Raw genomic sequence first — 21302 nt, 5'->3', positions numbered from 1 at the left:
GGGATAAAGGTGACTCGGAGGATGCCACACAGAGATCATCCTGTTTTAGGGAAGTTCTTCATTTCTCTGCAATGGCCTGGGTCCTCCTTCTCTTCACAGCCCTCGTCTCCATTGGTGAGGGAAGTTTAATTAATTAATTGATTGATTAAATAGATTTATATACCGCTGAACGTGCGTAAAAATATCTCTAAGCGGTCCACAAAATACATTAAAATACATAAAAATGCCTAAAGCATTACTATAAAGCAACAATAAAATGTGAAAATCAATTAAAATCCATTCAAACAACACCATAATTACAAACCATCGGACTTTGGTGAATCTGTGAAAGTGACTGGGGAAAGGAAGGGATGAAAGCAGCAAAGGCCGGTGGCTCCTATTTCAGTGGGGCTGTGAATCCATTCTGGGTTTCAGTCAGCACCAGCCAGAACTCTAAAGGAGCGATCCAAGGTGCTGAAATCAGAGCCTCCCGCCTCCCCTGGATCAAACCTATTGAGAAACCTTTCACACCCTGATCCAATGCTTGCAAATGTTTTGTGTTGCTATGCTGTTAAAAAGGTTTAAGAGGTGTCCTGCTTTCCCTGCTCTCTTTCAGGTCCAAGTGTCCAGCAGCTGCAGTCCCTGAAACCCTCAGATGCCGTGCCTCTTGGTGGGACCATCACCCAGTCTTGCACATACAGTACTGGAGACATTGGTGACAACAATTACCCTCGCTGGATTCAGCAGGAGGAGGGGAGGACTCCGCGGCTGTTGATACACTCGACCAGCACCAGACCATCTGGTATCCCAGCCCGTTTCTCCGGGTCCAGGTCAGGGAAAACATTGTCTCTGACCATTACAGGGGCCCTGGCGGAAGACGAGGCGGTTTATTACTGTGTGGTGTGGACTGGGAGCGGGTGGCACAGCTATGCATTCTGATGGGGAAGTGACACAAAAACCCTCAACAGCATAAGGTTGAACAGCTTGCCTTAGCCGTTCTTCCCTGATGTAGCAAATGAGATTCTACAGTAAGGGTGCAGTCCTATGCATGGTTTGACGGGGGGGGGGGCAGAGGCCAGACAATGCATAGGAAGTGTCACACCGGCATTTCCTCCCTCTTCGCCCCGGCCCTGGGAATGCCCCCTTCTGACCCGCTCCATGCTGCTTGAATGAGCACAGAGCATGGGGAAGATCTGCGCCGCCTACAAGATGGTGGTGGTGGGAAGGCGGTTCTCTAGGAGCCAACCGCGGAGTGCGGGCTCCGAGGTCGGTTCCCAGAAACCGACCAATCCTCTGGCCGTCTAGTCACTGTCTAGTGGCCACAGGATTGCGCCCTCAGTCTATAACAGATATGCTTATGGAACATCTGTAATAACAAGACTTACGTCGGAGCTCAGTATCTAATGAAACATTTCTCCAAGCTGTAAGAAAGTCCACGAGTACAACTGCAGGATTCAGGTTTGCTTGGATGAGAGAGCAATGAATACTTTGGATGGCTTTACAACATTTTGTTTGTCATGCAAGTACAGTACAGTGGAGGCAAACAGGCTCTCCCTCAGCAGGCAGTAAATCCACTGATACTGCATCACTTTCACAGTCTTCAAAATGCTTGAAAATGCAACGCAGTTTGAGTTAATAATTTTTAAAAACTGTTTTGAGGCATCATCTCCTGCCAAAGTTAAGCAGTTTTACATTTCATTTTACATTTACAGCTGTTCCGTTTAGATGAATGGAGATAAACAAAATGCTTCATTTGGGCGGATTGTGTCTTCAGCATTTTGTTGAAAACGTGTATTCTGTGTGTTGGCTGCTATCCTAGCTTTAGCCTTTAGAGGGAGATGTTGGTACTGTTTCCTTACCTTTGGCAGAATCAGACAACCACAGGGACCCCTGCACCTGTAGACCAAATTCAGTATGCATAGTGATGTTTCCGGGCCTTCCTGTTGACTCGTGCAGACCAAACACTGATTAAGCATTTTCTCTGCATAAGTACACAGTCTGTTTGGAGCTAATACCATAAAGGGGAAAAAGAAAACATGGTAAAAGTGGATGAGGAAGAGAAAGGTTACATGCCAAGGTCACATCCACCTCACCTGCCCCAATCCACAAATCCATCCGAATCTGTCTGATTTGTTTGGGATTCACCTGAATCCAAAGCACACCCCTCCTTCTTAACCAAGGGCCTTTTCAATCCCTGAAATTGCAACATGAGACCAACAGAGTCATGGCTGGACCAGTCCAATGATGGCACACAGGAAATGCTTCCACTATGGGGGATTCTACTAACCAGTAGTGAAACTTCTGACCCAACATCTGACCCAAGGAAGAGAACTTCTGGCCTGCAATTAGGGTTGGTGGAGAATTTCTCCCCGAAACTTCGGGGGGCCGAGCGCCAACGTGTTCGGCCCCCAGAACAAGTTTCAGGGAGAAATCCTCCGAACCCCCCTCGCCCCCCGCACCCCCCCCGGGACGGGACTTACCTTCGCCGAATGTCCCTCCCGGCGGCGGGTCCGGCCGGCGGTTCGGCGGGTGTTCGAGCGGGGCGGGAGCGGCAGCCGGTCTTTCGCTGCCATTGCAATCAAAGAAAAAAAAACCAAAAACGCCCCCTGATAGGCTACGTGACGATTCACGTAGCCTATCACGGCTAGATTTGCAAAGTCAGCCGTGATAGGCTACGTCAATCGTCACGTAGCCTATCACGGGTGACTTTAAAAAAAAAAAAAAGAAGTGTGTACGGATAATGGCGGCCCCCATAGGGAGCCGCCATTCCCGTTCTTTATTTGGTCGCCGTAGTCTATGTAAACATTTACGTAGACTACAGCGACTAAATAAGGAACGCGAATGGTGGCTCCCTATGGGGGCCGCCATTAGCATACGCGCTTTTTTTTTTTTTTAAAGTCACCCGTGATAGGCTACGTGACGATTGACGTAGCCTATCACGGCTGACTTTGCAGATGTAGCCGTGATAGGCTACGTGAATTGTCACGTAGCCTATCAGGGGGCGTTTTTTTTTTTTTTTTTAACTTTCGCGTTCGCGGCTGGGCGAGGCGGGAAGCCTCCCCCCTGGCCTGAATTTCGGCCGGGCCGAGGCGGGAAGCCTCCCCCCCCGGCCGGAACTTCGCGGGGGGAGCAGCGAAGTGCCTCCCCCCCACTGCGAACGTCCTTCGAGGACAGGTAAGTGACTTTCGTCCACCCCTACCTGCAATACGTCCAACCACTGCAGTTCCCTCACTGTAGGGAATGTAGTGTAAGAGAGTACAGGCATTTGAAGCAGCCCAGTTGTCCTAGAACTGAAAGGTGTAGGGTGGGGTAGGCCATCTGGCACCCTCTAGATCTTTAGGACTTCAACTCCCATCAGCTACAGCCAGCATGACCAATGATCAGGGATTATGGGAATTATACTTCCAGGGACCTTAACAGGCATTTAACATCAGAGCCAAGCTTCCGTCATTGGATTGCTCATTACCATGTTTATCAAAAGATAGACTTCTATGGAAGAATTGCAAACATCTGCTTGTTCCTTAGGGCTGTGTGCGTGTGTGTGTGTGTGTGTGAGTGTGTGAAGAGTGCAGATAAGCTTACAACCGAGAGCCTTCCACGTGATTCCCCATCCCAGTGGGCAGTGCTACCCTAATGTGCAAGACAATCAGGAAAGAATTGGCTTGCCGGTTCTGCCCTTCACCCTTTAAAACAGGCATTGGCTTTTCCTTGTCAACATTTGTAGCACTCTCTTCCCAACTTGGAAACTTACCTTTCTGCGTCCACAGCCTGGGGGGTTCATTTGCATCTTGCCTTTGGTCCCGCCCCATTGATGAACTTCCACAGTTTAAATGCACCTAAAGAGTTCAGAGTAGTCTGAGGCTGTAATAGGCATTCACAGCAACACTCCCGCAGGGCCGGTTGCTCCATAAACTCTGCTAGACCATGGATCTGCTGGCACCAGCTCTCTGGTTCCTGGGGCTTTTCTTAGCAGGTACTAGTAAGCTCCTAGAACTCCAAGGTGCAAATGTCAACATGTCTTCTCATGGTATATTTTGGTCCTCTGCCATGCTATGTAGACATCACGATGTAGGCATGGTTAAAAAGCGCCTAAAGCAGGAGTGAGCAGGAAGTGGATCTCCAGATGTTTTGGACTTCAACGTCCAGCATTCCTGACTATTGGCCATGCTATCAGGGTCTTATGGGAGTTGGAGTTCCCAAGTTCTGGAGATCTACCCTTTGCCCCCTTCCCCCAATCTACAGGATGGGGTTGCAAATTCTCCCCTTTGGTCTGTGGCTGGATAGCCAGAGGCTGCACAGTCATCTCAATGCTACACGTGGAGCTATTGAGTGAGATTTGACACTAAGTTAGTTACTTTTAGTTCCCATTGAAATCAGTGGGAGCTGAGTCATGACTAACTTGTCCCATTGATTTCAATGGGAGCTAAGTTCCGCTAACTTAGCATGGACCTCATGTGTGTTTTTTTTTTTTTTTAAGCTATATCTATGTGGCCAGTTGCATGGCCAACCTGTGAACTGTGGATTTACAGAGTCCAAGTTCACAGGTTCATCCAGGGGCTATCACCATACTTCATATTTGTAGCGCAGGGTCATATAGCATGAGGGAAACAGCCTCTTAACATCTGTGTGCTCTGTTTTTTGTCCTAACGGCAGGCAATTCAGAAGCAACGCTGACCCAGCCTGGTTCCATGTCCGTATCCTTAGGAAATGCTGCTCAACTCCCCTGCACTCTTTCCACTGATAGCATCACAACCTATACCATACTCTGGTTTCAGCACAGGCATCCAAGCCCTCCAAAATACATCTTTTATTACAAAGATGAATCCAGCCAAGGTAGGAAACCTGGGGTCTCGAATCGCTTCTCTGCTTCCAAAGACACCGGCAGCAGCACCTGCTATCTGACCATCTCTGGGATCCAGGCAGAAGATGACGGCGTCTATTTCTGCGTGACATCGAAAGGAGGAGAGTAACACGATGCTGCCAGTTATGCGAGTACTGAGACCCAAACCCCATCTCGGCCCCTTAGGGAGCACATGTACGCAGCTGCTAAAGCAGGGCAGGCTGGTGGATGGTCCAGCTGAAGATGTACAAGGAGAGGCTCAATGTGTGTCATCTAGGTTTCACTTCAGCAATCCCATCATAGGTATCTTGGCTAAGTTGAATCAACATTTCTGTTATGTATCCTAAAGGGGGGCATGCGTGCTATGGCTTAGTCATTGTGTTGAACCTTGGCAGCTCCTGTAGAGTTGGGAATAGCAATGGCGGGTGGAGCTTCTGCTAGGTTTTTCAGTTCTGTGTGTGATAAATAAAGGACAGTTGTGTTTGAGGCCTGCTGAGACTTATAGTCATCCCCTCTACTTGTACAACCATTTCCCTGCTGGTTCTCCTCCAGGACCCAGTGTCTATCATCTGCAGTTCCTGAAGCCCTCAAAAGTTATGTCTTTAGCTGCCCCTTTCAGTCTCAAATTGTAGCCTGTTGTTCTTCTCAAATATTTGCGTAGCCTATCATGTCAAAAAACAGGGATGCAAATGGCGTAGTGGATGCCATTTGCGGCCGTAAAGCTGCATTTAGGCTAATCTACCAGCTTTATGGCTGCCCACTATGCCATTTGCATCCAGAGACTTACAGCGATATGGCACAGCAATGGCTGCTGGCTGTATCGACATTCGCCAGCGATGCGGAGCTGGCATCCGGCTCCGCAGGATCCATGCAGAGCAGAGCCGGCCTGGACGGATTCTGGGGGGAGAGACGGATTGCGTCCACCCGCGGGCAGATTCCCCCATGGAATGACAGGTAGGGAATCCGCCCATCCCTAAGAGCATCTCAGGTCCAAATTTGGCCTCCTGGGGTCTCAATTCAGCCCTCCAGGGTCCCAAGATGGCCATACCCAGTCCCCCTGGCCCTATCTATTTCCCTCAACCACCCATCATTTGGTGGTTTCCTGGGTTTTGTGCAGTTTTCATTCTAAAATGCTGAAATGCCTCTCTTACAGCTTAGCAAAGGGGAAAGGTCCACGTGGATGAAAGAAGATTGGGCAGGCCAGGAAGCAACTCTTTCCATTTTCCCTTCCCTCCCAGCCTCTAGTCTCTTTCTCTCCCCCCGCCACCGCCTCACCTCTTGATGAGCTAGGCTCTCATGGAAGCCATTATGTGATTAGCCATATCCTCCATGGGAGTGATTTTGTGGTGGTGCCTACAGCAGATTCTCAAATTCCCAAATGTGCCCATTGGTTGAAACCAGTTTGGGTCCCATGATATGATGAATTTCCTCTGTCTGTCGCAACGTGTGTTGTGGTACATCACTGGCCAGTAGGTGTCACTACTGTTATTTCCATTTTTTACTTCAGAAAAAAACTGAGATGGGGCTATTGTGAATTATTTTATTTATTCCATTGTAGGGTTGTACAAGTTGTGTAAACTCTGTTCCATCTGTGTTTCAGGGATTGTCAGGCACCTTTCATTCCGTTGCCCACCTATCGACCAAATTGGATTTTTTTGTTTCCAAATTTGCGCAAACTTGCACGTGCGAAAGCATGCAAATTCTCCCCAAATGTGCATTTTCAGCATTTTAGCTTATGGGGGAAATGTGCAATTTTGGCTGGTTTTTAACATTTTTGCGTATTTTTCTATGAAGAAATTTGTGCAAAATTTGGGAAAGTGAGAAAAACAGTCCGCATATCTAAGCAATCTACCCAATGGGGAGAAAGCCGGTTCCCTGCAGAATCCATGGGTCATTTTCATGAAAATCCAAACTAATTTGGTTCCGTTGTGGATTTCTCTGACATCCCTAATCCACTGTAACATTGTTCTACAGCAGGCGAAGGAGAAAAGTGAAGGAAGGAACGAAGCATCAAGGAAGGAAGGAAAGGAAAGTGCCTTGGCTGTACACATCTCCACTGCATTGTTAAAATCATTTATGTGTTTTATTTATTCTTCTATTAATGAAATACAAGATTTCTAATACACCCTATATCAAGAGATCTCAAGGCAGGATGCAAACAATACAAAATTCAGCATAAAACACAAACCACAAAACAACAATAATCCACCATCCATTGTAATCATCAATAGTATAAAATCAACATTAATAAAACAAGCCAGTAAATAAAAATGAGGTCAGTGAATAAGACCCTAAAGCTGGGTAAATAACCAGGTCTAACGTTGGTGCTGAAATGAGACTTGGTGTTGGCACCTCCGGTCAGGGAATTCCATAAAAGGTGAAGTTGGGTCCTCTGGGTAGTAAACAGGCACCTCTCTTTCTTGGTGTAGGGGGAAAGCAAGGCGGACCACTGGTAATTTCGTCCCAGGGAAAGAAGCAGTGCAAAGAATGCAGAGGGGAATTCCCTGACTGCTGGACAAAATGCAAGAATAGATGGTTGGATTTGACACTGTAGCTGCCAAATTAAGGTTGTTGTCATCCAAGGAGGAAATTGCTGAACAACTAGCTTCATAACCCACCTGTACTCTTGTACCATCACGACGTTGACAAATGTTTGATCTGCTCATCTCTTCCTGTGATGCAGTCATGTAAGACACAGAAATTTTGTGCAAAATGATGTGCCCAGGAGCCCGAAAAGCTCCCTCTGTGCACTTTTAGGAAGCCAGAGGAAGTGCGGATTTGCATAAGGAAAACTTTTCTCATGTCTCAGATGGCTTAAAATGAAAAGAACGGGAAGATCTCTCAGTCGGCTGAGCTGCTGTATGTTCTCCACCATGGCCTTGAAACATCTTCTCCTTGTCTTCTTGGCTTATTGTACAGGTGAGAAATTGGGATGGGTCCAGTTGGAATGGCTCCCTGTTGAAGTGGCTGGCGGCACTGTTCTTTTGAATGACAGTTCCATTCCTCCAACCCCCCTGTCTTTGCTGCCAAAAATGCTACCTCCATTTCCCCGAGAAAGGGCTATGTATGGAAGGACAGGTTTCCTGTGCCTGTAATAAACAATGCAGAAAGAGAAAGGTTCTCTCCCCCCACCAGGCCTGGCAGAAATTGTCCTCAGTAGATGTTGGTAGCTCCATTTTTGGTGGGGCTGTAAATCCATTCTGGGTTTCTGTGAGAACCAGCCAGAACTCTAAAGGAGCTACCCAAAACAGATTCAGTAACTTGGATAGCTCCTTTAGAGTTCTGGCTGGCTCTGATTGAAACCCAGAATGGATTTACAGCCCCACTGACATTGGAGCCACCAGCCTCCTCCCCATTCTTGCTTTGATTCTGCTGTTAAGGGCACAGGAGCCCTATCCTTTCTTGCCACTGCCAACCTTTGGGATGTGTGATGTGACTGTTTTGTTTCCCATCCCATTCATTCCAGACTTTGGTTCTCAGGCTGCCCTGACTCAAAGCGGACCAGTTTCGGTGGCCCTGGGACAGACAGCAGCCCTTACCTGCACTATGCAAGGCGTGGAGTTTATCAGCAGCATCCATCCATCCTGGTACCATCAAAAAGCAGGGAAGGCTCCTCGGCTACTAATCTACAAGTCCAGAGAAAAAGCCTCCGGGGTCCCTGAACGTTTCTCTGGAGACACATATGACAACACTGCAAGGCTAAGCATTTCCATGGTGCAGGCGGACGATGAAGGAGATTATTACTGTGCAGTGTGGCATGAAAACAAGTTACACTGTGATGCAGTCAGATGTGGAACTGAAACAAAACATCTCTGGGCATGAGGGAAAGGCAGAGAAGCAAGAGGAGGGTGAGAGGAAGGGAGAAAAGCACCCAGTGTATCACGTGGTCTCTCAACTGAAAAATGTAGGACATTTAATGCATTGGAAGGGAAATGTGTAGCTATGGGAAGACAATCAATCTTCTAGCTCTTTCTAGCATCTCTGTCAAGTACTGATCTTGCTACTGAAAGGCAGGAATATTATATAATGCCTTGGACACAGGCACCTCCCTTGGACACATCCCCCCCCCCACACACACACATCAATGCACTGCAGGATGGGAGAAGCAAAAATCTCTTCCTGTGATCCCACTTCTAACACTGAGAACAGCACTGAGAGAGACATAGACCTCTCCTACAGTGGCTGCCAGAGAATCTCCTCCCAAATAAGAACATAAGAGGAGCCCCTCCTCTTATGTTATGATTAGCTGGATCAGACCAAGGCCCATCTAGTTCAGCATTCTGTTCACGCAGTGGTCATCCAGCTACCCACGGGAAAGCCACAAATGGGACATAAGTGTAACAGCCCCCTCCCACTCATGTTCCCCAGCAACTGGTGTACATAGTCATACTGCCTTTGATACTGGAGATAGCATACAGCCATTAGGACTAGGAGCCATTGATAGACTTCTCCTCTAGGAATTTGTCCAAGCCCCTTTTAAAGCCATCCAAATTGGTGGCCCTCAGCCCATCTTGTAGTAGTGAATTGCATAGTTTGGAATTCCAAGAGCACCCCTGCCCAAGTTCCCCAGCAACTGGTATACTGCCTCTGATCTGGCCTTCTGCATCAAAGTCCAGAACCTCTGAGACTGGGTTCTAGAGCATCATTGCAGAAACAGTCCAGGTCTCATGGTTTCCTCCAAACCACAGCATTGCCGTTAAGGAAGGTGTAATGGCCCCAGGCCTGTAGCCAAGTCACCTGTAGTTTTAGAGGGGCCTAGAGATCCTCGGCGGGAAAGGTAACAGCGTTCCGTGCACCTCGGTGTTCAGTCATGCCGGCCACATGACCACGGAAGCATCTTTGGTCAGTGCTGGCTCTTCGGCTTAGAAACGGGGATGAGCACCGCACCCTAGAGTCGGACACGACTGGTCGGGGACACCTTTACCTTTACCTTTAGAGATCCATAATGCTCTCTTTAGGCTCATTATAAGTGCAGTTCTCTTGCTAGTGGGCCTCTTGGCTGGTAAGATGAGTTAAAGGTTGATAGCGCTGCCTCAGCACATTCCATGCTAACAAGCTACCATTTATTTTATCAGGGCTTAGGAAGCACCTGCGAAGTGAGGCTCTGTTTATGCCGAGTTACAGGTGTCTGTGCTGGGAAAGTTCTGATGGTTTTCCTCCTGAACAAGCACTGTTAGTCTATGCTGGGAAAGTTGCAGATGAACACTAATTAACACTTGCTGCTGTCGTGCTGCCTCACTGCTGACATGTATGGTATAAAACCCATTGTACCCCTTGGCTCTGGGTTCAGTGAAGCTGTCTGATCCAACCACTGGGTAGGTCTGTGTGTTGTAAGTACTCCATAAAGGAGTACTCCATAAAGGCTCCTTGTAAGCAAACCTGGGTCTGGCTTATCACTATCTCGGCACCTCCAAACCTTAGCAGCCCACGGCCGGGGCATACAGAAGGGAAAGTGACATTTAGAGGCACCTCTGGGACCTGGGCTCATAGATACAGTAGTGGATGAGGGAGAAAGATGTTGAGCCCAAACTAGCATGTTGAGCCCACAGCTCACCAGGATGTCTGTTCCCTGCAAGTGGGTGGGAAAAAACAAGCGAACAACTTCCAAAGCAACTTATAAAACGAGACGTAGGATTTATTTAACAGGGAAGGGGAAAAGGCAGTGTGTGTGTGTGTGTGTGTGTGGGAGGACATACATATGGTGCTATGGCACTGACGGCGGACAGACAGACAGACAGACACACATCCTCCTGTATTATTATAGATGTGTGATGTGATACATAAATGGCCAGTAGGTGTCACTGCTCTATGTTCCTTTTATATGCCATTTACATTTTGTTTATCGAAAACAAAACAAAAACTGAGACGGTGCTATTTTGAACTGAAAATTTGCTCTATATCAGGCGGGGGAGGACAGTGAACCGAATGAAGGAATGCACAATGCCGTGACTGCTCTATCTCCCACTGCACTGTTATCGTTCAAAGTATAGTTGGGTTGTCTGAATTGTATACTGGCTGCATAGGGGGAAAGCAAAGGAGTCCACTGGTAAGTTCATCTCTGGGTATGTGGCCACACAAGCTATATAGAAGGGAAGTCTATTGCTGCTTGACTAAATGCAGGAGCGTATTGCTACCCCTGAAAAGGTAGGTGGAAAACTAGGATTTTCACTTTTTAGGGAATGGAACCTCTGTGCTGCAAACTAGCTGCATAAGAGGAAAAACAGAGCCAACAACAGCATCAATAATAAACCCACCTGTCGATCTCATCCACTGGGTTGGCAAAATTCTTTACTGCTGGACCAAATTCAGGAATAAATTGATGCCCTTGAAAAGGTGGGTGCAAATTAGGGTCTTCTCGTAAAGAGGAAATTGCTGACAACTAGTTTCACAACAGGCATGAACCTACGTAGATACCGCATTGCATCCCTGTGCTGGCAAAGGTTCCTTTCTTCGCCCCTGCCTGTGATGTGGCCATGGAAGGCACAGAACCTTTGCATGTCAATATTTGTCCAAGAATTGTGAACGGTCCCTCTGTGCAGAGATCTGAGACAGGAAGTGTGTGTGTGTGTGTGTGAGGACATACAGTAAATCCAATGTCCAAATTAATAAATGATTTAGAGTAATTCTCTAAACCATAAAAGGGAGTCCAATAATGATATATTTCCTAACTGTAGGTTATTTCTTAAAACCTCGCTGTAGCTGTGCAGTCAAGAACTAAGGACTGCTCTTACTTCTGAAGTAAGACAGGGCCTCAGTTCTTGACTGTTGGTTATAGAACTGCTCTGTCTAGGAACCGGGGAAAGGAAGAATGCTGCTCCTGCAGCTCGCTTTCCTGGTTTTTACTCGGCCTCCCCAGGACCTCTCTTTCCAGTCTTCATCTTCCCATCATCACAGTTTCCCCAAAACCTTTCGTCCTGATCACTCTCCTTTTCTCTCCTCACAGTCTCCTCAGAATCAAATTTTGTGGGTTAAAATACACCTTCCAAAGAGTACTGATTTCTTGAAGGCAAAAGTGACTGATTTCTACTCTCCTCAATGGTCCAGGAGGCATGTAGCATTGTAGGCATAGACTTCTGGGCAGGTTATCAATTTGAAGGAACAAAAAACCCTTTTGGTTTAACAGGTTGTGTTCTGGGCTTTCCATGTTCACTCAAGATCCCAAATGCTGGGAAATTACAGCTGTGAAGGGCCACACACTTAACAGATGTGTTATTTAGGCAATATGCACATGGTATGGTATCCTTCCTATGCTGGGGTTAGTTCCAACTTCACCACTACCTTGGAGCTGGCTGGCTGTCAGTGGAAGAGTGACAGACCTAAGTCTCAGAGTTGTCTGTTCACTGGAGTAGACACATGGAGTCTGCAAATGAAGCTATCATGCAACCGAAGCCCCCATTCCATGTTACAAGAACCCAATTGGCAACCAATACCATCCACATAGCATGACAGAGTTGGCAAAGACCTGCAAAGTGCATACCAGTAGGGTCCCCTTAGGATGCATACCAGTAGGGTCCCCAAGTTTCAGGGGTCTAGGCTTCACAGCCTATGGTGCTATGGCACTGACGGCGGACAGACAGACAGACACACATCCTCCTGTATTATTATAGATGTGTGATGTGATACATAAATGGCCAGTAGGCGTCACTGTTCTATTTTCCTTTTATATGCCATTACATTTTGTTTATCGAAAACAAAACAAAAACTGAGACGGTGCTATTTTGAACTGAAAATTTGCTCTATATCAGGTGGGGGAGGACAGTGAACCGAATGAAGGAATGCACAATGCTGTGACTGCTCTATCTCCCACTACATTGTTATCATTCAAAGTATAGTTGGGTTGTCTGAATTGTATACTGGCTGCATAGGGGGAAAGCAAAGGAGTCCACTGGTAAGTTCATCTCTGGGTAAGTGGCCAAACAAGCTATATAGAAGGGAAGTCCCTTGTTGCTTGACTAAATGCGGGAGCATATTGCTGCCCCTGAAAAGCTAGGTGGAAAATTAGGATTTTCACTTTTTAGGGAATGGAACCTTTGTGCTGCAAACTAGCTGCATAAGAGGAAAAACAGAGCCAACAACAGCATCAATAATAAACCCACCTGTCGATCTCATCCACTGGGTTGGCAAAATTCTTTACTGCTAGACCAAATTCAGGAATAAATTGATGCCCTTGAAAAGGTGGGTGCAAATTAGGGTCTTCTCGTAAAGAGGAAATTGCTGACAACTAGTTTCACAACAGGCACGAACCCATGTAGATATCTCATTCCTTTCTTGTGCTGGCAAAGGTTTATCTCCTCGCCCCTGCCTGTGATGTAGCCATGCAAGGCACAGAACCTTTGCATGTCAATATTTGTCCAAGAATTGTGAACGGTCCCTCTGTGCAGAGATCTGAGACAGGAAGTGCAGATTTGCATAAAGGAGGCCTTCCTCAGGCCCTGGGATGGTTCAAAGGAGAAGAATGGAAGGATCTCTCAGTCCACTGAGCTGGTCTAAATTCTCAACGATGGCCTTGAACTTTCCCCTCCTCATCTTCTTGGCTTATTATACAGGTGAGACATTGGGGCATGTTCAACTGGAATGGCTCCCCATTCAAGTCACCAGTGACATGGTCCTTTTGTTCAACTGTCGCATTTCTCTAATTTCTCCCTTGTTTGCCAAGAATGGTACCCAGTTTCCCAGAGAAAGGGATGTGTAAGACTTAAAGGAGTTTGGGATTCCTGTGTCATTAGTAAGGCAACATAGATAGAATATGCTTCTCCCCCAGTGCACGGTAGAATTTGGTATCCTCCCAACATAGTTTTTTCTTCTTCAGTGCTTAAAAGAATGGAATCCTTTCCTGCCACTGGCAACTCCAGCATGAGTGAGCGACTTATGCTTGGTTTCCCATCCCATTCATTCCAGGCACCGGTTCTCAGGCTGCCCTGACTCCAAGTGGTCCAGTTAGGGTGGCCCCAGGAGACACAGCAATCATTTCCTGTACTCTGCAGGGTGTGGAGGTTATCAGCAGCACCAACCCATCCTGGTACCATCAGGGATCAGAGAAGCCTCCAGGGAAAGAGCTTCTGGGGTTCCTGGGCGTTTCTCTGGAGAGACTAATGGCAACACTGCCATGATCCCCATTGTCAGGGCTGAGGAGGACGACAGTGGAGATTATCACTGTGCAGAGTGGCCTAATAATGCTTTCCACCATGATGTAGCCAGAGGTGGAACTGAAACAAAAACTAGAGCTGTGCACAAATGGCCTCTCAAAATTCTCCAGCCTATTTTTGGGCAGAGACATGTGGGGAGAAGGGGAGGCAGTTTCACTGAATATCTCCTAGGGCAGGAGAAATTCTCCAGCAGGTTCTCACAGACAGGGCTCGCTGTTGGCAGGGGTTGTGGCACAGGTTCTTTCTTATTTCCTAAGGAGTTTTGGTTTATTGCACAGTTTCTGGAGGTAGCAACAGCATCAACTGTGTTGAGGCTTCCACTTTTCTGAGGTAGAATTTTGAATTTCCTTTGGTGGTATTTCTGAGCTTACCTAATCACTGTGAGGTGGCCAAGGGGGCTGGGTTTGTTTTCTCTCTCTATTACACATCTTTCAATTGCTCTGCAGCCTCCCAGGCCACCTGCACTTTCTGAACTGAAAAAAAACTAATGAGAGGAATTGCCTCATGATGTCTTCCTCATGATGGCTTTAACTGAAGTGTGGGAAGCCAAGGAGGCTGCAAGCTGCCACAGAGATGACTGTACAATGACAGATAGGACACTCCTGCACACTCCGCAGTCACCTCATAAGTAGGGCTCATAGTTCATAGAATCATAGAGTTGGAAGGGGCCTACAAGACCATTGAGTCCAACCCCCTGCTCACTGCAGGAAGCCTGATTCCCTGGCAGTCTCCCATCCAAGTACTATCCAGGGCTGATCCTGCCTAGCTTCCGAGATCAGACGAGATTGGGCTCATCCAGCCCTTTGTGTGGGAAAGGTAAGCACAAGAACCCCAAACCCAACCCATGCGAATTTCTCCAAAATGTCTCCTTTGAATTTCTTTTTGAAAGCATTTTCATTTCTATCCAGTTGAATAGGAATGTTTGAAAAAATGTGGGAGAAATTTTCAGCACAGCACTAACAACAACTCTCTGGGCCTGAGAGAGAGGCAGAGAAGCAAGAGGAAGTCAAGTTGAGGGAGAAAAGCACCTGGTACATTTCTTAGGCCTTCAACCTAAACATGTAGGATATTTAATGGCTTCGATTGGAAATCTTCAGCTACAGGAAGACAATTAAGCTGTTAGTAGCTCTTTCAGATATTGCTAACCCTGCTGAGACTCTGGACTATGTAATGCCTTGGATACCCCCTACCCCACAGAAACACACATACAGGGATGAGGAGGTTTCAACCTTCACTGGGGGATGGGAGCAGCCAAAATCTCTTTCAGTGATCCCACTTCTAACACGGACAGCAACACTCTGAGAACCATGTAGCCCTCGGACCTCGGCTCCCAGAGTGTCTCCAAGAAGATGCTCTGGCCACCAGCACTCAGGGTGCTGAGTGTCTGAGGCTGGGTTCTAGAGCATCCTCCCAGAAACAGCAGTGCTTGGTGTGAGTTTGTGTTGTGAAGGTTTTCTCTCAGGAGTTGGAGGTGTGAGTGACACGGGAGTATGGGGAGTGAGTGGCAGTGGGCAGGTGGCAGCAGAATCAGTGGGAGGCATTGGTGAGTAGTGGCATCGGTAGGTTTGGTAATGGTGGGATCTTGAGGAGATGCAAGAAACCCATGAGAGCCGCATGCAGTCTGTGAGCTATGGCCTGTGAATGTCTGCCCTAGAATGGTGCAACAACTGGAGCATTCTGGGAAATTAAAATGGCACTTCGCAGGAGGCGGCTGCCCAAGTTGAATGCTGCCACTAGAGAAAAATACCCCTTCCCCAAAATAATAAGCTAATGAATACAAGTAATGAATACAAACCCGTCGTCTGCCTGGACAATGGCAATGTTTTGCAGTTTTGCCAGACGTGTCTCTGGAGAAACGCTCATGGACCCCAGATGCTCTTTTCTTGGAACTGCAGATTAGTAGCTGAGGAGACTTCCCTGGTTGTTCTTGGTGCCAGGATGGGCTGATAAACTCCACACCTTGCAGAGTACAGGTGACGGTTTCCGTTTGTCCCAGGGCCACCGAAACGGGACCGCTTTGAGTCAGGGTAACCTGAGTGTCACATTCCTTCATACTCTCCCTTTGCAATCAACATACTGCAGGAAACAAAGCTTCAGACCAGCACTACCTTGTTAGTAAATGACAAGCTTCTTTACAAATGCAGATTCTAGGAAACTCTCCGACTTCATAGAACCACCTAATCCACACATCTTTGAATATTGATAGAGGAGATGAAGTGGAAGTTAGAGAAGTTGCCAGCAGTCTGGGCATGAACTTCATGGCTAAGGTTAGCAACTACGGTGGCCGCTTATGGATTGTCAAAAGAAGAAGAAGGGGGAAATGCATCCCCCCAAAAGGGGAGAAAAGAGGACCATTTGCATATGCTCATGTATATCGATCAATCCAAATTCATTATACAGTCACAGACCCATTCAGTTGCTGGTGTATAGATACTGGTGCAGATTGCGAAACAGTTATCATAATCATAAACATTATCTGTGGCTTGATCCCTTCATAAGCTTGGCCAACAGGAGAACTGGTTTCCACCCTGCTCCGCTTCATAAACGAATGAACACTGAAGGTATACATTAAGCGTTACATTGGGACAGTTATCTAATCTGGCTGGAGAGAGAAAAGAGTGCTTTGGAGCATATACAGAGTAGTTCCAAGAGAAGAAGGAGCAGAGTTCCCCCCCCTTCTTTCGGGTCAAACCATTTCCCTGACATTGCAAGCAAGGGGAGAGAAATTATTTGCACCAGCTCCAGGGCTGGTGTAAATCTCCCTCCATGCCAGGGCTATGTCTGGGCAGGGCCAGCACCAAAGCTAGGCATGGTTGGGCACTTGCCACGGATCCGCACCCCAGCAGGGGTCCCCTTGGTCTTGCTCAGAGGATCACACAGAAATATCATAAAGGAAGCCATTCCTACCCTTTGTCCCCATGCCAGAAGACATTTTATCTGCTAAATTTCCATCTGACTGTCTGCTGTTTAAAAAGACACAGGAGCGAGGCGAGCGAAAGAAGTGGCAATATTAGCAAGAGGCGTCACACTGACAGTGGCCAGTAGATGTCACCTTTGTCCTCGTAACTTTGCTATTTCTTTCTACTACTTAAGCGTAGGGATGGGTGAAAAGTTCAGTTCAGTTCAATTCTGACCAGATGTTATGCAGTTTATATCTCCAGCATATCTGGAGGGCACCACCAGTTTGACAGAAGGCTACCCCAGTGCCCAGGGACTATAATTAAAGGGCAGCACATTTGCATGAAGGGGCTGGTCTCTTGATTTCTGGGGGGATAAAGGTGACTCGGAGGATGCCACACAGAGATCATCCTGTTTTAGGGAAGTTCTTCATTTCTCTGCAATGGCCTGGGTCCTCCTTCTCTTCACAGCCCTCGTCTCCATTGGTGAGGGAAGTTTAATTAATTAATTGATTGATTAAATAGATTTATATACCGCTGAACGTGCGTAAAAATATCTCTAAGCGGTCCACAAAATACATTAAAATACATAAAAATGCCTAAAGCATTAATATAAAGCAACAATAAAACATGAAAATCAATTAAAATCCATTCAAACAACACCATAATTACAAACCATCGGACTTTGGTGAATCTGTGAAAGTGATTGGGGAAAGGAAGGGATGAAAGCAGCAAAGGCCGGTGGCTCCTATTTCAGTGGGGCTGTGAATCCATTCTGGGCTTCAGTCAGCACCAGCCAGAACTCTAAAGGAGCGATCCAAGGTGCTGAAATCAGAGCCTCCCGCCTCCCCTGGATCAAACCTATTGAGAAACCTTTCACACCCTGATCCAATGCTTGCAAATGTTTTGTGTTGCTATGCTGTTAAAAAGGTTTAAGAGGTGTCCTGCTTTCCCTGCTCTCTTTCAGGTCCAAGTGTCCAGCAGCTGCAGTCCCTGAAACCCTCAGATGCCGTGCCTCTTGGTGGGACCATCACCCAGTCTTGCACATACAGTACTGGAGACATTGGTGACAACAATTACCCTTGCTGGATTCAGCAGGAGGAGGGGAGGACTCCGCGGCTGTTGATACACTCGACCAGCACCAGACCATCTGGTATCCCAGCCCGTTTCTCCGGGTCCAGGTCAGGGAAAACATTGTCTCTGACCATTACAGGGGCCCTGGCGGAAGACGAGGCGGTTTATTACTGTGTGGTGTGGACTGGGAGCGGGTGGCACAGCTATGCATTCTGATGGGGAAGTGACACAAAAACCCTCAACAGCATAAGGTTGAACAGCCTGCCTTAGCCGTTCTTCCCTGATGTAGCAAATGAGATTCTACAGTAAGGGTGCAGTCCTATGCATGGTTTGACGGGGGGGGGGGGCAGAGGCCAGACAATGCATAGGAAGTGTCACACCGGCATTTCCTCCCTCTTCGCCCGGCCCCAGGAATGCCCCCTTCTGACCCGCTCCATGCTGCTTGAATGAGCACAGAGCATGGGGAAGATCTGCGCCGCCTACAAGATGGTGGTGGTGGGAAGGCGGTTCTCTAGGAGCCAACCGCGGAGTGCGGGCTCCGAGGTCGGTTCCCGGAAACCGACCAGTCCTATGGCCGTCTAGTCGCTGTCTAGCGGCCACAGGATTGCGCCCTCAGTCTATAACAGATATGCTTATGGAACATCTATAATAACACGACTTACGTCGGAGCTCAGTATCTAATGAAACATTTCTCCAAGCTGTAAGAAAGTCCACGAGTACAACTGCAGGATTCAGGTTTGCTTGGATGAGAGAGCAATGAATACTTTAGATGGCTTTACAACATTTTGTTTATCATGCAAGTATGGTACAGTGGAGGCAAACGGGCTCTCCCTCAGCAGGCAGTAAATCCACTGATACTGCATCACTTTAGCTAGTAACGAATTCCCGCTAAATGCTCAGCTCTCTCCTTCTGCCCTTCGGTGTTGATAGTAGGGATGTCAGAGAATTTTGCCACGAATCTTGGGGAGGCCGAATGCCAGTGCATTTGGCCCCCCGAAATTGGTGGCAAAACGGTCTGCCCCCCCGCCCCCCCCAGGACGGGATTTACCTTGGGCGAATCCTCCTGGCGGCGGCAGCTCCGGCGGCAGGTTGGCGGCGGTTTGGCGGCGGTTTGGCGGCGGCGGCGGCCGGTCTTCTGACTGGCTGCCGCCACCGCCATTTCCAGTGAAAAAAAAACAAACCCCCAAAATCGTGATAGGCTATGTAAAGATTTACGTAGCCTATCACGGCTAGATTTAAAAAAAATACCGTGATAGGCTACGTAAATGTTTATATAGCCTATCACGGCTGAGTAAAAAACAAAAACAAAAAACTGCGCGTACGCGTACGCTATTTGCGTTCCCCTTATTTTCGCCGTAGTCTACGTAAATGTTTACATAGACTAGACGTGCCAAAATAAGGAACGCAAATGGCGGCGCCCATGGGTGCCGCCATTTGCGTACGCGCGGGTTTTTTTTTTACTCAGCCGAGATAGGCTATGTAAACATTTACGTAGCCTATCACGGCTGACTGCAGGGACGCAAACGGCGGCGGCTATGGCCGCCGACATTTGCGGCCCGGCTGGCCAGGATTCGGGGGTGGAGGGATGGAGCGCCTCCCCCCCGGTCAGAATTTTGGTGGGAAGGACGGAGCGCCTCCCCACCACCGCGAATCAAAGTTTGTTCAAGGTAAGTGACTTTCATACATCCCTAGTCGATAGTGTCATTTTATATAGGAACAGCGCCGGTACCTGGCATGCTTGGGCAAATGCTGGGAACCATTTCCACAGGTGGCCCACGGGGGCTGATGCTGGTTGCCTGTATTTTTTTTCTTTTGCTTTGGAGTGTTTTAAGGATGGTGGCACTCAGCCTGTAGCAGCAGAGCGAGATACAGGGTGAGGCTGCCATCCCACCCCCCGCCCCCAATGCAGCTGGACTTAGATGTAAAGGGGCCCAGAAGCATTCTGGAAAAATGAAGATGTGGCGGCAGCTGCAGCTGCTTTGCCCAGTGCTTCCCTTCTCACTGCTGGGTTGAGTGAGACTGCCCATTTCTGCCACTGCCAGCCACCTGGCCTGGAAAGCTTACCTGGCAGGGAGCCGGGAGCCAGGCAGTGGCTATGTGGTGGCCAGTTGGTAGTGGACAGCAGAGAGGACAGACAGCACCCAGCCTTGTGTTGAGAAGGAAGCACCAGGCAAAATGGCTGAACCCACTGGCGTTTTCATTTTGCGGGGAGGAGACTGTCGGGGTGGCACTTCTACTGGAGGGAGGTGCCGGAGGTGGGGACTTTGCCCAGGACACCCTTAAGTCTCGCACCAGCCATCATCACCATCTTCAATAATAATAATAATAATAATAATAATAATAATAATAATCGATTATGTTATTATTATTATTATATCAATATATATTTATTTTTAATAATAAAAATAACAAGGACAACAACAACAACAATACTAAATCTCTTTTATCCCAAGAGACCAAGCTGGCATACACGATCCTCCTATTCCCCATTTTATCCTCACAACAACCCTGTGAAGTAGGCTGAGAGTCAATAACTGGCCCAAGGTCACCCAGTGAGCTTCTTGCCTGAGTGGGGACTAGAGTCCTGTTCTCCCGAGTCCCAGTCCAACACTCTAACCGTTGCAGCACAATTGGTTCTCCAAGGGTGCTTGACTTAATTTTATCCAGGTGGAGTCAGGAGTTTTCTGTGCTATTTCCTGTGATAATACAGTTCTTCTCTACCTTTCAGACTGATGTTTCCTCTGCCTCATGACACCTTCTCTGCCTCAGCTGCCAGTCCAACTGCCCGCAGGTTCTCGTACACACATCTTCAGAGAAGCTCACTATTTCAGGTGATCCCGCCTGCTGCTGGTGAATTGCTCGTGCAGGGGAATGTTCACAGCCCTTAAGGGTGTAAACTTAAGCACGTTTGCACAGAAAAAGTCCTACAACTCCCAGCATACCCCAGCCAGCATGGCTGTTTGGGACATGCTGGGAGTTGTAGGACATTTTCCCCTCTCTAATCAAGCATAAGATTGCACCTTCAACTTATTTATGATTTCTTTATTAGTAATACTTATATACCACTTTATATAGCAATATCTCTAAGGGAGCAATCCTATGTCCACTAGACAGCGGCCAGACAGCCATAGGATGTGCTGTTTTCTGGGAACCGACCTCCCCCCACTTCCACGCTGCCTCGGAGGCAGCATGGAACAGCCCTGTCTTCCGGGCTCACAAGAGGAGCATGGAGTGGCTGGGAAGGGGTGTGGCTGGGGCCGTTCCGGGGAGGGTGAAATGCCTGTACGACACATCCCGCATGTCGTACACCAGCCTCCTTCCCCACTCCATGCTCCTGTGGCTAGACAGCTGCAATCGGCTGTCTAG

At 47.9% G+C, this 21302-nt stretch overlaps 1 pseudogene; it reads left to right on the top strand.

Moving 5' to 3' along the window:
* The first annotated feature begins 3903 nt into the window (after positions 1–3903).
* On the top strand, positions 3904–4949 carry LOC146336163 (immunoglobulin lambda variable 5-37 pseudogene; annotated as a pseudogene).
* Positions 4950–21302: the final 16353 nt, after the last annotated feature.

Source organism: Heloderma suspectum, chromosome 13 (genome assembly GCF_057233095.1).
Source record: "Heloderma suspectum isolate Gila_16-S chromosome 13, 16-S_ref, whole genome shotgun sequence".
Classification (NCBI taxonomy): domain Eukaryota; kingdom Metazoa; phylum Chordata; class Lepidosauria; order Squamata; family Helodermatidae; genus Heloderma; species Heloderma suspectum.
Note: the sequence above shows the minus strand (reverse complement) of the source record. Positions and strands in the feature narration are given on the sequence as shown.